Source organism: Sylvia atricapilla, chromosome 13 (assembly GCF_009819655.1).
Source record: "Sylvia atricapilla isolate bSylAtr1 chromosome 13, bSylAtr1.pri, whole genome shotgun sequence".
In the NCBI taxonomy this organism is placed as follows: Eukaryota; Metazoa; Chordata; class Aves; order Passeriformes; family Sylviidae; genus Sylvia; species Sylvia atricapilla.
Window position 1 is genome coordinate 6,412,217 of NC_089152.1, and position 17,292 is coordinate 6,429,508.

Sequence of the window (17,292 nt, forward strand, 5' to 3'; positions counted from 1 at the left end):
ATCTCAATCCACAAGTATTCTCACTTTCAGTCTTTTGATTCTCTCTTCCATCCCACTGGGTGGAAGCAGGAGGCTATGTGGGGCTTAGTTGCCATTTGGGGTTAAACCACAGCATTCCCCATCAAATATTTTCCAATTCAGCAGAAAAGTAGCACCTCAATCTGCTGTAATTCTCAAGCAAATCCACAAGCTATCCAAACAAACCTTCCTTACCAGCCTTGTCCAAACTGTGCCTGGTTTTGTGTAGGGCTGGCTCCTCAGGAGGCCTTCTGGCAGCCCTGGTAATGCTTTGCTTGGCAGCAGCTCTATTTTAGATTTGTTTTTATTAAAAAATATGGCACATACCCCAGAACGAGAATTTCAGCCTCTAAATTATGGTGCTGCACTGATGTGGTGGCTGCATTTTTTCTAACTCCCATAACAGGATCCTTGTACGTGTGGTTAGGAACACTTCTTGTAAAGATTTTCCCCAGTTACTTGAGATTTCAGCATTGGACACATGATTTTCCTGCACTGGTCTTTTTTTTAGGTATTACTAAGTGCCTGATTGTAGTTGACAATATGCTGGATACTGCTCCACATACAGCATGACAGGAGAGCTTGTAAGGTGTGAAATGAAACTACATGGGCATGGAAATACAGCAGAGATATGGTCTGCTCCTCTCTGCTGGAATTAGAAATGATGTGGGTTTGATAACCTGAAAGGAATCCTGTTCCCCTTATTTCTGGATGACAAATGAAATAATGGTGTTCTCTATAGTGTTCTAAAAGCCTCAGCTTTGATCCTACCAAACTGAGCTCATGGTGACAACCTGTCATTCAGGAGAGAAAGGTGGGTCTGTGAATTGTGATCACGAGGGCGCATGGGTTTTGATGTACTCCAGGGTACAAAAGGTGGAAGTGAGAAAATCTAAGACAGGTTTAGTAAGATCTCATCCCTGCCTTCTCCAAAAAAGGCAGAGTCCCACTGCAGGTCAATGCTCTGCATCGTTTCCCCCCTCCCTTACTCCTAAGCAAGGTGAGCTCTGTTTCCACCTCCTCGCAGAAGATGCAATACAGAATCTCTTTTAGGCCCGGAGATGGTTTCTCATTGTTGTCTGTGGAAATCAGATGATTTGTGCCCCATTGTAATGGAAATAGCAGAGCGTTAGCTCCAGCAGCCATCCAAGCCCAAGAGGAGAGCTGGCAACTTCCCCCTGACATTTCCAAAACAACTTGCTGTATTTTCACTGCTAAATGATGCTATGGACAGAAGCCCTGAGACCATTCTTCCCCTCAGTTCCAGGGACGGGCAATTAATCACCAGTGATTACAGGTTTTTTTTCCTGGCCAATAATTGCAAGGCAATTAAGTTTGGGGAAGGGAGAGCGGGGTGGCAGCGTGGATGGCTGTGCAGAAGGAGACTGTCAGCCCCTGGCAGTGTTGAACTGTCCCACATCACCTGCGAATTTCAGTTACCAAAGCATATTTTGGAACGCAGTAATTATGCTTCCACCTCAGTTTTCATCCCTTTCATTTGTCGCTTCCATTGAATGTCAGGCATTATGTGTCACGGTTCAGAAAGACTTGAGAAATCCATTAAAAGCTTCCACAAAGAGAGCAATTTTTCAGACAAATGTGCGATGAAGAAACTGGTCTCCTCTGATGATTAATTCCAGTAACCATTCATCAAGTCAGGTGCCAGGCTTTGCAGTAGGGTAGGAGCATTAAGAGCTGTGATGAGTAAGGTCTTCTAGCCCTGAACCTATGAACTAAATACATCAGCAAACTCTCAGGCAGCAGCTAGCAGAAATACAACATTAGTTTTAGTCACTGTACTGTTAAAACATGTATTTTCACTGGCAGGCTGCAATTGCCAACCCTTCATAAATATTTCCACGGACCCAGTGCCATAAGCACCACTGGTTTAGCCTTAATCCCTTGGATTGTTGTAATCTTTCATCCTCAGGAGGATTCCAGCGACCCCACACCCAGACTGTGCCTGGCTGATGTCAGTGGGAGTTTTGGACAAAACCACTGGAGGGGTTTAGTCAATCAGATATGTAGCCATGCTGTGATAACTTCGAGCTATAGTTAGGTACTGGTGGTGAGTGTTTAATCCACTGGGTGATACACAGTGCAGAGGTCAGGGGTTTATTGCAGTTACTCTTGAGCTGGTTTAGCAGCTCAGGCTGTGCTTTGCACTGGAGAGGAGCACTGGTTCCATGCTTTGTCTGTCATTAGCAGCACGGTGACCCCCCAGCATCCAAACAGAAATGCTCCTCCTTGAAATGTCACTTCTTGTCCCTCTCTACTGGACTTAATTTTGTACCACAGAAAGGAATGCCCCAGATTTCCAGCTCGGAGTATCTGTTCAGTCAGGGCTCTGTGTACTTATCATAGGAGCTGGAGAATGGACTTTCTGACTCTGGCTGGGATGAGTGATCTGTTTGATGAAATGTTTTGAGTACATGTGCTGTAGGGTTTTCTCCCTTTCACTCAACTTCCCAGAAAAAGGAGCCACAGGGAATGAGGAATCCTGCCAGCCTGTATTCCTGAGCCTCCTGCCCTGATCCCACATAAGCCAAATTTCTCTTGAAGTTACACTTGGGTAATTCCATTGAAATGAATAAGATTTTTACAGTGCGATCAAGAAGAAAACTTGTAATACAAGTTTTTTTAAGATACACTTACTTCATTCTCTTTTTTGCTGGCAAAAAGTTGTATTTAGAATATTCTCCTTCACTCTTGCTCTCTTGTGGGTGTACCTCTTGTGAAACTTTCCATTGTTGGAAATGTCTGTGAAGAAAAGACAAAAAGAGATAAGCTGAATTACTTTTCTTTTCCTTAAAAATTTCCTCTGCAGAAGAACTTGCAGGAATTGGCAAGAGAATATGAGATTTTAATGCTGCCTTTAACCATATGTAATTATAAAGTTGAGGTATGGGTGCCTTTGGGGTATCAGCCTAAAAATGAATAGCATTTCTGTCAGAGTAGCAAAAGGAATGTTAAATTGTTCCCTAGTGATGGAGACCCAAGACAGAGAGAAGTTAAATGATGTGCTCCTCATTTCACAGCCATGAACACACACACACCCTATCACAGAGAGCTCTGGACACCAAGCCATGGATCAGAACATGGGCCACTGGCAAGACTTTTTTTGTGGTTAGTCAGCTGCTACGGGGAATAAGCCAAAATACCCATTTCCATCCAGAAGACTGCAGGAAGCCAGTGTTAATCTTGAGCTAAATTGCTGTATTTGATCTGTAACTGTGAAGCGAGGTTTTGACATCATGTTGATCCAAACCACCTCACCAGCAGAAGGCACCTTGTACAGGGGCTGCATTGACATTAGAGCCCAGCAGAGCCAAAACCCCAGCAATTGCTGGGCAGTTGATAGTAACAACAGCAGCAGGACCCTCATCCGAATTCTCATGTGGGACCCTGCATGGCTTTGCTGGAGGCTGTGATGTGGCAATCACACTGTTATCAGAGCTAAGATAACCAAGCATGGCAGAAGGAAGAAGAAAGTGATTACTCATGAAACGAACCAGCAAGGACAGGAAAGTTGCACACCCCTGTTACATTCCCACAATCATCAGATAACTTCTCTTTTTTACTGTCAATTTTACCTCAGAGCTTTACAGATGAGTGCACAATACTGAAAATGGTTCCGTTAATTTAGAATAATTTTTTTAATTCACTGACCTGGCAACAAGTCTTGGAACTATAACCATGCAGCAAAGGCAATCTTTCTTTGCTGTCTGAAGTTTGAGAACTGCAAACCACAGGTGCTCGTCAGCCTTCTTGATATTTATTTTTAATTGAGAAAAGGAACATAGTGCTTTCAGGAAAAGCAAACTCCATCTCTTTCCTTGAAAATTTGTGCCAGTGTCTTTCTTCTTGTCTCAATATTAATCTGTCTCTAAAATGCAAGATTATTAATTTCTAAGGATCTAAGGATATTTTCTCCATAGTCTGGCCTGAATTTGGCACTGTATTTAATAGATCAAGCTCAAGACAGAGCTCATTTTTCATAGAAGTTTATCCTTTCTTCTCAGGACAGTAAAGCATATCTTCTGCAGCTGACCCGTGTCAGGCTTTATCCTGAGACTTCTCTCACTCAAAAAAAAGTTTGCCTCTGGCTGTCTTGATTGCTTTCTTGTTGACTTGTTCTCTGTTCTCCTGTGAACACAACTCCTCATACTCCTTGTTCTTCATCTGTGAAATCTTTAAGAAACAGAATTAAGAGGACGTTAATACAGTCCAGTCAAGTGCTCCATGTGTAAGAGATGCCAGAGTTCAGCTTGCCTAAGCAATCCTGATTCAGTCCTTTATATATGTGTTCCTTTTTCTACAACCTATTGAATCCTCTGTTCAATATGTCAGTCGATCTCCAGGGAGGGCCCCATCTCAGGCTGAGACCAGGAGTCTGTGCCAGCAGAGCAGTGCTAATTGGAAGATGACAAATGCTTGCTGATGGACCTCTGATGATGGTTGTGATCCTGGATCCCTGCCGTCTTCTAGGATGACCAATTTATTTAGGCTGACTCAGATAATTAAATGCACGAGTCAATTTTTCCTCACTCAGCCTCTATTCTTCCCTCATGCAACTGCAGATCTATGAACTTTCCTTGCATTGAGTTGTCCCAGGATTACCTATTTTCCTTGCTCAGGAGGCACCAGGTTAAGTCAACTGAATATCCGGTCTCTTTGAAAGGTCACAAAGGGGATCTGTCCTTCACAATATCAATAGATATTCCCTACCAGTGATGGGAAATGTGCTACCACATACTGGAGGCACTGCATGAGTAGCTCAAAGGATCAGTGTGTGATGTGAGGAGGACAGTCAGTGAATCCATGCCAAATGCTTTTGGCAGATTAGCTCTTGCTTTGAGGAACACAACCTCAACACTTTCCTGTAAGATCAGGGAAGCAGTGCCATGATCATAAAATACAACCTGTCTGCTTCTCTGTTTAACAGCTGTCTTTCCACCCTAGGCACAGACACTGCCTTCATTTCAAAGATGGTCCATCCACAGGGATATGGCCTCAGTTCCAGCAAATGGAAATTACTGGGAATTCACCCTCAGGACTATGTCCACTCTGTTCCAAGTTCCAGAGCTGGAAGAATTTCCTCAGGAAAGAGGAGAAACATTCCTCCTTCAGCCTCTCCAGAGCATTAGTGACACAGCAGTGTGCACAGCTGTGGGACTTGGGTACATCTCTCTGCCAAGACCCCTGACCCCTCCTTTCCTTACTGTGATTCACAGAACTTTGCCCTCTGATTTGCAGCAAACTGAAGAGAGCAGCAGAGAGAAGCTCCCCACAGCTGCCAACCCACGAGCAGCCCCTTGCTCTGCCTCCCACCAGCCATGCACACACCAAGGACATTCCTCAGACATTGCTGGGTGAATCAGAGAAGGAAGATGCTTGAGAAGAAAGACCCTGTAAACAGTTTACAGGAACAACAACAAAAAAAAGGGAACTCAGCTCTTCAAGTAAAATAGCCACCTTAGAGAATAAAATTGTTCATTAATTTATTTCAGGTTGAACCTCTATACAAGTTTATGCACTTATTTTGCCTCACAGAATCATTTCAAGCATCATCAGTTCTCAACTAACAGGAGGTACATTTTTAGCAGTGCTGGGAAGTTCCTCCCAGCTGCAGGAAAGAGTTCACAAACCATCACTGATTTTACACTGTAGGCCCTGCTCATAGCCAATATTTCTGCTACGCATCAGCTCCTGGTCATTTTCCTTTTCTGCTGCTCTAGTGCTCTTCTCCAGAGGTACCAGAGCAACCATGGGCAGCAGGTGGTGGTCTGAGCTGAAGTGCTCTGGGGAGACCAGCCGAGGTGTTTGGCAGATTGGGATTGAGATTCCCGGTCTGGAGGAAGCTTCTCTCAAAGCCCCCCCGTGCCCACTCACTGTGACCACCCTGCAGACTCTTTCGCTTTTTTGTGACAAGAAAAACTGACGCCAACAGTGCTCAGGTCTTTCCTTCTCCCTTGGAAAGTCTGGTTCTTACAACCAGATGGACTTCAACATCTTGACACTTCCCTTGCAGCAAAGAATAATACTTAATATACAAAATCCCTGCACTGGCATTTTGAGAACATTTTTCCAATAAAATAAGTCAAAAATAGAGGGAAATTTCCAACTGATAAAATTAGCCCAGCCTGTCAGTGCTGCTGCCCTAAAACAATCAGTCATACCTGGGAGCTAAGCTCCCACGAAAGACAATTGCATCTCTGTGTTGGTAATGCCTTTTGTCACTGCAGTATGTCTTTGAGGTACCTCTGGCCCCACCATGGCTGGTTTAACATAATCTCTTCTGATAGCAAATAGGAATTTTGGCTGTAGCCAAAAAGGCATGACAGTGTTGCTTTCATGTTGGTACCATCCATGCAACCTGATATAAGCAGAAAAATATCACTAAGAAACAATACATCAGTTGGGCTTATACTGTCACAAAATTTTTTTAAAAGGCACTACCACTTTCTGATGACACTGTCAATAAATGCTGCTGTCCTGGAGCATGAGTAGTACACACACAGACAAGACAACGCTGAGGATAACAAAATGAACTTGCAATAGCTACTCTTTGAGTAATTCTGAGTCATCACTGGTTATCTGGTGTATGATCAAGGGAGGAAACAAGCAGAGCCACGGTGATTTATGCTCCAGATGCCACAAACTCTGCCAGGCTCAGGCTAGTGTGACTTCCTCAGAACCCACTTACAACGGCTGCACATCAGGAAAGAATTTGGATTAGCACATTGAGGAATTAGTGCTTGCCAAAAGAAAACAGAGTAAAAACTGGGAAAGGCACTATTTTGATCCATTTTGTGATGTGACATTTTTTAAGTTCTCTCAGCAACAGTTTGGTGTTTGACATCTGATGCTTTCTAAATATGTCGCTGTTTGTGGCAGGTTCAGAGAAAACCTGTAATCATCACAACCTCTTTAATGCAACACAATGAGATCTGACTGTAGCAATAAATCATAACTCATCCTATTCTATTCTCATTGATTTTGGTGGAATAAAGGTTTTGCCCAAAGGAATAAAACCACATGAATACTTTGTTAGCTTCTCATCATCTCTTTCTCAATTCATTACTATTTTGCTTTCTCCTTTGATGGCTGGTCATGGAAAGTAATTCAGTAAATAATTCTGGTGAAGGATTCATGTTGTTCTTTTTATATGCAAGAAAACTATTTGGGATGCATCTGCAAGGAGATCAGCATGGGTTTTAAATCTTACCAGATTTGTAGACAACAGGATACTGGTTTTATCTCTCAATTGGCTGAGAAATATGTATAATTTTTTACTTTCAGGTACAAATATTTCCATCTGCATGAAAATTTACTTGGTGGGAGGCTCCATGTGCATTCAGTGCTCAAGGGATACAGACCATGGAATAGCAAAGCTTTTTATATTAACTCTTTCTGCTTATCTTTAGCTTGACCCTGCCATCCCTGTCACAACTCTATTCACATATATTTCAGGGAATTGTTGAGGAAATATTAGGGTGCAATAACAGAATTTTTCTTCCAAAATCAATTTCACAGCAGTGAAGAGTGATGCAGCTGGCTGAGCTAGAAGTGATGGCTGCCACAGTAAACCAACTTTAATTTCCTCCACAATTTCGTTTTTTCACTTTACTGGATTTAATACTCTGGCACAGAAAGACAGATTATTGGGAGATAGGCTCAGGTGACCAATGAGAATGGGGAATGTGTTTGATTAGGTTTCTATTTAAGGAGGGATATTATTTGGGAAATTGAGTCTCATTCCTTGTTAGTGACTGATTCTAGCTTATCAGCAAAAGAGGTTTAAGTAACATTTCAACTACACAGCTGGAAGTGCTACAATAACCCTTGATTTTAAAGGAATAATTATTGCATCCAGCTTAGACTTAAAAATGGAGAAAAACAGACTTATAGGGCACAGCAAAGGAAATCTCATTTTGCTTTTAATTTGAAAGCAGCAAGGAGAAAACATGGTGTCATGTAGCTGACAGTGGGATCCTGACACCTGAATCAGAGAGACCTCAAACACTGGCACAAAGCAGCTGCACCAGTTCTGTGCAAACTTGTGTCTTCTAGGTGGAGAAGGGCAGAAGAGGCATCTGGTACTTCCCTCACCCCATTTCCTACAGCCTCCCACAAGCCCCTCCTCTCCTGGTTAAGATAGAGGCCATGCAGTTCAAAGAAAATGAAAAGGTGAGTATTGCATCTTTGTTTATCAGTTGTCACCCCAGATCTGGACCATGGGGAAGTCTCCATCAGGGTGAAATCTGTCTCTCAGAGCCTGTGATCCATCAGAGAATTCACTGACATAAGGAATGCCCTAAAAGTATCCCTTTTTATATGTATTAAGCTGCAGGCAAGAGGTTAAGAGGAATATTTTTAAAGCAGAGCAAAAGACTTAGTGATGGAACTTCTGTTGACATTAAGTCCCACACATTGCTTTGAAAATTTACCACCTAAGAGCTACCTTAAATCTATAATGCAGTAATGGTATTGAACGAGGCAGTGACATGAAAGTACTGGCTTAAATCTTGGATTTCCATAATTCTATGAAATGGGATGATGGCAAATCTAGTGCTTGGTCTTGATTAATTATGTGAGAGGGATATGCTGGACTGGCCGGCACTGTCATAGGCAAACTGCTTATCCAAAAGGTGATGATCTTTTCTTTTCCTTCCTAAACACTTCTTAAATGCTCCATCAGCTCCATCTGAATAGGCAGAGGGTATCTCATGGAGGTCACTTGGAGGGAAATGTTCCCAGAGAAAGCAGGACCAATCTTCCCTAATACCCACAGGAATCAAATGCTGTTTTCATGAAGTAGAGACCTGCTAAATTATTTCAATTTTATAGAAAAAGTTGTGTTCTTTTTCTCTGAGAAATGCAGTTAAGATTGGTTTGAAGCTTCTGAGAAGCTTAATGAACCGTGGCTATGCCTGTAGCTTTTTAACATTTGAAAACTTTTGTTGCTAATTAACTTCATTAATAGTACTTAGAGGCACAGTAGCCAATATTTACCAAGCTCTGGCATTACTGCAAAGCACCAGTGGAGCCAGTGGCTCAGCAAATAGATTCTCTACAGAAAACTACAGAGCTGAACTCATCGTGGTCAGATTATTTCTCCTCTGCATTAAAAACAAAACAAAACAAAAAAAAAAAACCCAAAAAAACAAAACCTCATTGATGCTGTTTAAATAAAACCACAGTGGTGCTAAATGGATTGACAGAACTTCCTAATCTTGCTGGGGCTGTTAGTGAGAGCTGCATTTCCACATGGAATCGACAGTGTGTGCAGGGAGCTGGGCAGGGCAGTCCTGCCTCCCCAGGGACCCTCAGTGCTCAGAGGAAGATGCTGCAGAAACATCCCTTTCCAAGTAAGTCCCCAGACAGGTGCTTGGTGGCCCTGAGGGATGTGGCTCTCGATGCCCAGGTGACTTCAGCACCCATCCAGCAAAATTATTGACCATGGGTAGTGCCCATGTCACTGGGTGCATCCTCTGGGCACAGTGGGAATGGGGGGTTTAATGAGACCACCCTGAGCAAAACCTGCTGCTTCCCTGCTCAGCTGAAAAGGGAAATGCTCCAGACTCACTTTGTCCTGACAGGAATGTCCTCTGAAAAGGTAGAAAAGTTTCTTGGGCACAACTATCTGAAGTCCAGCTAGTTGGACATTACTGCAGCAACAAACTGACCTGGAAAACTCCAGAATTGTGAGAATTGTGTAGATGTTACAAGAAAAGTAGCTGGAATTACTTCTTCAAAAGGTTTTCACAAATTTTCCCCTATTCTTTCTTTTCCTGTTTTTTTCCCACTTGTTTTGTTTTGTTGTTTTGTTTGTTGTTTTCTTTTACCTCTTTCATAACCTCTTTCATTTACAGTGCATCCTTCAGGGGACACTGTTGAGCTATTCACTATAAATCTAAAATATATACATCTAGGTTGGTATATATATGGAAATAGATTAGTCTCTCTGACTTATATTTCTAGTCAGTCTGTCCAGATTACTGTGCTCTACCAAGGGAAATCTCCTGAGCTGAAAAAGGTTGAAACTATGTTTTGGGCTTTTTTTTTTTTTTTTTTTTAATATCACAAGAGCATTTCTCTTGGTATGATGGCTCCTAGATGTTTCTCTCCAGCCCTTTTGGCTTTTTGGCTTTTACTGCACTGACAGGATTTGAGAAGATTCTGAAAGCTTCCAGGAAAAAAATGGCCGAAGGCCCCAGGAATACAATCTTTTCCTTCTGGTTTTGCTCTCCCTTTTATTTTTTTTCATCCCTTTTTTTGGCATGAGAGTACAAATCCCAGGGGATTGCTGAGATGGTGAGGGCAACTGAAAAAAAAAAAAGGAACACCTTATCAGGCAATAGCTGCACAGGAAGGTTTTTAAATTTTTTCTTATCTTCATGCTCTCATCTACAACACCAGATCCTCTTAGGTTTTATACCAAAGGGGTTCTCTCTGAGGACTTCATCCCCTGGTGTATTATATTGTGGATGGCTGAATTCCCATTAAGAAATTAAGATTTTTACTCTTATTGCCCATGAGGATGGGAGGTAGGAGAAAGCTGGAAAGACAGGGGAAAAGATCCTGTTGGATGACATGGTTTTGGGCATTGCTGAGGGTCCCTGGGTGCTCATCTGGAGGAGTTTGGCTCAGTCCCTCAGTCTCATGTGTCCTCTGCAGAGGAGAATCTGTGCCTTCAAGGCCACGTCAGCATCTCCCAAGGTCCCTCAACACTCCCTGCCACTGTAGTTGGGATCATATTCCACTCTGCATGAAAAGCAGAATAGGCCTGTGCAGAACTGGAAGGTTGGATCTCCAGGGAGCAAAAAACCTCCAACAATGGTTTGAAATGGGTATAAACACTTTTTTTTTTTTTTCTTTTTTTTTTTCTTTTTTTTTTCTATTGTGAAAAGTTGGAAGAGTTTCATATTTTTCTTTTTTTTCTGCCTGTGAGAAATATATTAACTACTGACTTATTAAACCCCAGGGTGCATACTGGTACTTTCTTAGACAAGAACGGAAGGATCAATATTAAATACAGTTTAAAATAATCTAAGAGGTATGCAGTAGGAGGACAGGATCAAAGCAAATGGCAGTAAAGTATTGAAATAGATTACAGAAATGAATCAAGAAGAGTCCTTATGCAAAAATCATCTTGGGGCCCAATTCTGCTCCTGCCTGGTCATCACCAGCCAAATTGCCAAAGTGATTCTGCGGTACTCTGCACAAGGCATCTCCTTTCTCTGCGCCCAGTGGTGCTGCAGACTCTGCTGTGAGCAGGTTGGGACCACAGCTGTCAATGGGAAATGGAAAAGAGACGAGTTGCTGCAATCACAGGGCTTGAAAATGTGCCTGATGTAAACATCAGCAAGGCATTTGGTGCGCTCCTAAGGCTTTTCCATCACTGGCCAACCTCCGTGTGCTGTGAACAGGTCTAAGGCTTTGGAATGGTTTAGCCATCTCTAAAGGGCTGTAGGGGTTTTATCCCCTTCAGCTCTCTAAGCCTTTAGTGCCAAATCCTTGTCCCTTGTAAGTCTCCAGCAAAAGCACCAGTAGTTTCAATGGGTGCAGGATCGGGTCCCTGGAGCACTTTAAGTAATTTAAACCACTCTAAATCCTCGAAGCAGCTTAAGTGATAAGCTACTTGTTCCAGAGTTTTCAGCTTGCGGACCCGGCTTGTAAAATACTCCAGGCAGCTCATGGTGCACTTGGCTCTGAGCACACACAGATGCATTGCTTTGGAACCAGAGATAACGTGGCGAGACCTTGTTATCAAACCCTCAAAGTGTTTCACTTTCAGAGAAACTGGGACTTGGGCTATTTTTTAAACACGGTAAATAACTTCCAACAGCCACCAGATGAGATGCTGTTCCCTGTGCTCAGACAAGAGAGATAGGGCCAAAGGCTCTGGATTCAGAATCTGCTGGTGCTGCATTCCCAACCACTCTTTGTGATATCAGGATCACCAGAGGCTCTTTAGTGCACTCTCATTTTGAATGATGATTGGAAAATAGGATAAACTTGGAAAACTCTTCACAGAAACCCTTGTGTATAAAAGTCCCTTTGCATGACACACCCTGTAAGGAAACCTGTGTCCCTCAAACCAAGTGACCTGGAAGTTTCCAAGTGAAAAACACTGTGCAAAGTTCCCTGAGCCTTTGATAACAGCATTGGTGCAAGAGATGAGGGAGAGATTTCCCCCTCCTCCCAGCACAGGTATCTGTGGGCCAGGGTGAGGTGTTGCTGCAGGAGGGAAGCTGAGTCCTGAAGCTGCTGCCACCCACAACCAGGGGTTTCTATTTTCCCCAGGAATGCTGCACTTGCATCACCTCTTCCATTTTGTGGATCAGGAGGGAAATCAGGACCCTTCAGGGTGTCCCTGTGGTGCTTGGGCAGTTGTCAGCCCTAATTATTAATGTTTGTCTGAATGAGTGCCCTCACTTCCAAATTAAGTTTGACATGAATATATGCTGGTAGAACTGGATGTGTCTGTGGCTGGTGGGAGACAGATATTTTGTCAGTCCATGGGCAGTGGTGGCATTTGTAGGTCAATATTTTTCACCTCATGAGGAAAAGTCCTGCTGCTCCCAAACCCCAATTCTACATGACATGACACCTCCTTCCCTTTGTATCAGAAGTTCTAAAGGAGCAGCAAGTCCTCTTGAAACTTGCAGGGAAGGAGGAAGAGGGCACCAGTTAGACACAAAGCCACAAACCTTTGTGAAAGCTGATGATAAACTTGTGTCTGCAGGTTAGAGAAAGGTGGGAATCAGAAACTTTACCGTTTTCTCCAAGCTCTGTGAGAGAGAAAGGGGCCAAGCACTAAAGGGGAAAAAAAGATATTCCATCTGCAACAGTTGCAGCCACTTTGGAAGCCCTAGAAGATCATCAAGCAGCATTTGGACAGGACAGCTGCAAACAGGCGTCTCTAAAGGGAAAGGGAGGTAGAGGAGCCAGACAAAATCTTCACTGCATTCCCATCCTTTCATTTGCATGGCAGCACCTGGTTCACACTTGTCCTTTCATCTATTTTTTTGCAGATCATCAAATCAAGGCAACTGTGGCCAGGCCTAGTCAAGGGGATATTTTAGGGAACTTGTTAAGTCTTGCTGAAATCACAGCAGTTTGCTACTTAGGGCATAATGAAAGAGGCTGAGATGTTGTCGGAGACTTTAACCAAGCTGTCTCCCTGGAGATGGATGTTTTGCCTCCCTGCAGAAGATTCAATGTCCTTGCAGTAATGTGAGAGGCTCTGGTGGTGCCCGGTTCACATCTGAGCTCCAGGAGCAGATACAAAGGCTGCAGCTCTCAGTGGCTACCACTGCGTGAAATATTTGCTGGCTCTGCTCTACAGCACCATTCCCACACACCATCTCAATAGTTCTGTCTTTTAGCCCATCTCTCCTCCACTGCTGGTCCAACCTCCTTTCTTCCTCTGACTCCTACTAATTTGAGGACACTAGAAAATTACCTTCCAATCTTGCACATTCCTCTGGTGCCCCTCTTTCCTCCTTCCTCTTTCTTTCCCCTCATACTCATCACCCTCTGTGTTCCTGCTCTCCTGTTTTCATCAGCCTCTCCCAGTTAAACTCTCTTGGGTGTCTAGTTAAATATGATATACTGAATTACAGCTGCAGATCACAGCCCAAGACACCTGGGTCTGATTCCTGCCAGTGTTCATGAGCTTTTGTGACTCAGCCTCTTTCTGATGCTCCTTCCTCATCTATGAGCTAAAGCTGGAAAAAACATTTAAATAGGGGCCATGTGTTCCGTGGGTTCCGGGCGCAATATAAATCCAGGGTATGATTGCTGTTAACCTCTTCTGTGAGAAGTTGAACTGGCCAAATTTTTTGGTGGAGGCCACTGGCTGCCCTTCTTGGCTGTAGTATGCCATTTTTCCTGAATTTATTCCCCCCTTTTTCCTCCCAGGCTGTGATGTGCTTGGCACAGGAGCTGCAACCCATGCAATATTGTTATTAGGCAATAAACAGTGTCCACAAATGATTTAAACACAGGCAGAGCTGCTGATACTGATTTTTCTTAAGCTCTATAAAGAATTGCATGGAGTGGTATTTTTTTGTGTGTGTGTTTTTTGGTTTTTTTGTTTTTTTTTTTTTTTTTTTTTTTTTTAAATGGGAATTATTAGGTCATCCATGGGGGAATTTTCAAAAGTACCCCTCTGCAACAAGGCAAATAGTGAAGCTTTTGATTTGCAGAGGCTCTTTGGGGGCTCCATGCCCTGGGCTGCCTCTGCCAGCAGCACGGGAGGGACAAGGCACTGGCTCTGGGGGTGTAATTTCTCTAAATTCCCCCTAAAATGAAAACAGAACTGCTGCCTTGCTGGGGGAGCAGAGAGTAAAGCCTGCAGAGGGGATGAGGAACAGACTGTGCAGACACTGATCGATGCTGTAATATTGTCTGCTCTTCTCCCTGGAGTTCCATGTGGTGAACAGCTTCTGGCAGAGTCCTTCCTCCTCTCCTGCCTGCTTTCCAGGCCCACGGGTCTCTCTCCTTCCCTTTCTCACTTTCTTCCTGCTGGCCTGATGTTTCCAGCCCTCCACTTCCCAATTCTCACATCCAATCTTCCACATCTCATTAGTCCTTCAGGACAGAGAACATCCATCTGACCTTCCTTAACAAGCCAATCTACACTGGTGGACTTTGCTCTGGGTGAGGAACACTCACAGCTCTTCAACTCATACTGTGCACCGGGTGCTTTCCACCCTTCAAGCTCACAACCTTTCAGGAGGTGAAAAACCTCCACCAAAGATTGGTGACAAGCAGGCTGGTTGAGGGAGGGCTCTTTAACCACCACTGTTATCCCTGTACCACTTGTCTTAGTGGGGTACCTGTAGCCCTCTGAGTCTTGTCCCTAAAGTCTAATAAAATAACAAGAAATCCACTTTGCATTCAGATGTTCTCTCTTCAGATTAATTTACAGGTTGGGTTTTTTTCTCTGTGAAGAGAGATAAGGAAACATTGCAGAAAAATGCCTAAGGTATATATGGGAATTGGATGCCCAACCCTTATTAAAAGTCAGGAAATCTGGTGCCTAAGAGTGGTTCATGTCTTTGAAACTCTCTCCTTTTGATTTCAGGAAAAGGGAAAAATGAGTGTGTCCTCCTGCCTTGAAATGTCTTGGTGAAGACAGAAGGCTTTCAAAGCACCTTTGTGACTTAGGAACACTGAACACAGAGATTTAGAAACCAAATCCCATTTTAACAGTCATCTGCACACCTCCAGGTCCAGCTTGGAAAGCTGCTCAGAAGGTGCCTCTGCACGTGCAAGCCTCTCATCCTGCACAGCTTTTTAAAGTGACAACTTAATGCACTGGAAAGCAGAGATCCTCTGGGTGTTGAGTGTAATCTCCTGGATGCCGTCCTCTGCTCCGATGAATGGCAAAAAATAAAAAATAAGCTCCTTTGCAGAGCAAGATATCTGAAAAGCAGGTCTAAACCCCGGACTGTGAGCAAAGCCAGTGAGAATTTGCATTATCCACGAGTGGAGAGAGGTGCAGGAACATGGGAGCAGGAGAGAGGAGCTGCAGAAGCTCCTGGCACCACACAAAAGAGAAGAGACCTGAGTGTCTGTGGTCAGGGACACTTTCAGCTCCCGAGGGTCACTTGAAAAGAAGCCTTTTGTAATAGGAACTTAATTTAATTAATCTTGAAACAATCAGAAGAAAAATCACTGCCAGCTATGTTGCTTTTAAATAAGGATTTCAATGGGCCAAGATTTAGCATCCTTTATAGACCCATCTGCCTAAAGGCCTGTATCTTATCTGATCATTTCCATGGCAACAGCTCTGGGATTAGAAAGGGATGAATGTTTAGGAATAGTTGCTGGAATTTCATGGAAGATGATGAATTGAGGATTATTTCACTACCTCCGTGTTACCATGGAAATGCACATTTACAAATTGCACTGGATTTTAAACCCCACCATTATTAGTATAAATTTGTGCTGCTTTCTGAAAGAGCTCCAGGAGCAGAAGGTGCCTCTCACCTCTCCAGCCCCACTGAGACCAAAAATGACTGTGGTGGCTGAGAAAGAAAAGGGAAACAAGTGTCAGGTCTTGGGCCAAATTTTTCTTATTGGATAAACTCCTAAATGAAACCCAGATAGTGAAAAGGGTTAATTTTTTTTTTAAAGTGTATTTCACACTATGGAAAAGCCACCAATCAAGACCAAACCCCACTCTCAACAGATATATAGTGGAATTTGATAAATGGATGAACAGGTTTATGAATTACCACACACAGCTTAGGAGACTTTTAGTCTTGCAAACCTAAGGTTATTTCTAAGACTGTTTTTATATTGCTTCTGTGAAGACCTTATTTTAAGTGTGAAACAAATCTACACAGTCTGTTTTGTAACCTATTCATAAAATATTCCATATTTTAGTAACCTACTCTGTTCTACCTCTGGGACTGAAGTAGGACTTGAGACAAACTCCTACTAAAGCCTTGGAAAACACAGTTCCCAGCCTTGAAGCCCTGAGCAAAACCAGAGAAATATTCCCCATCCATACATAAACCATGAAAATTCAGAGGGTCAGATAAATAACTTCTGGAAATTCTTTTATCACAGACACACCTGGTTTTTGTAGGGCCTGAGGAAGCATCTTACCATACAAACAACTACAGATATCAAAATAAAGAATGGCATAATAACTCCAAGAAGGTTACTGCAGCTGATCCATGAATTTAATCTAAAGGGGCCAGAACATCTTTGAAGAAAAAACTTAATATTTGCAGCAGCTTGAGAAGGAAGTGTTATTTGTTTTATTTTTTGTATCAGGAAACTGAGTCCAGAAAAAACTGCCCTGAGGCTCAGCAGCCTGGCTGAGGATGAGGCATTACACAAAACTCACTGGCACTTGCTGGTTATCTTCAGTGAGGGATGGGTGTCATAATGATGGGTGGGGTAGTGGTGCTTTTTCTTGGGGGAGAAGCAAAGGTGTCCTCTAAGGAGCTGTGTGCCTGAGACTGCTCCAAAACAAATTCATCTGCACTGACAGACCTGTGTGCAACAAATCGATTTAGTCTGACATCCCCACTGCCTAAAACTGGGCAGAAACACCCAGGGCAGGGTGTTTCCAGGTGAGGCCAACTTCTGTTCATCCAGCCTCCATCTGGCACTCTGTTATTCCTCATGGCATTTCAAAGATCCTGGGCTTGCTGCAGATACACCGTTGGGGATCCAAAAGGCTGTGCTGGCTCTCCTAGTGACCTGGAAATGAGATGAAGGGAGAACACCTTCCCCACGGATGGC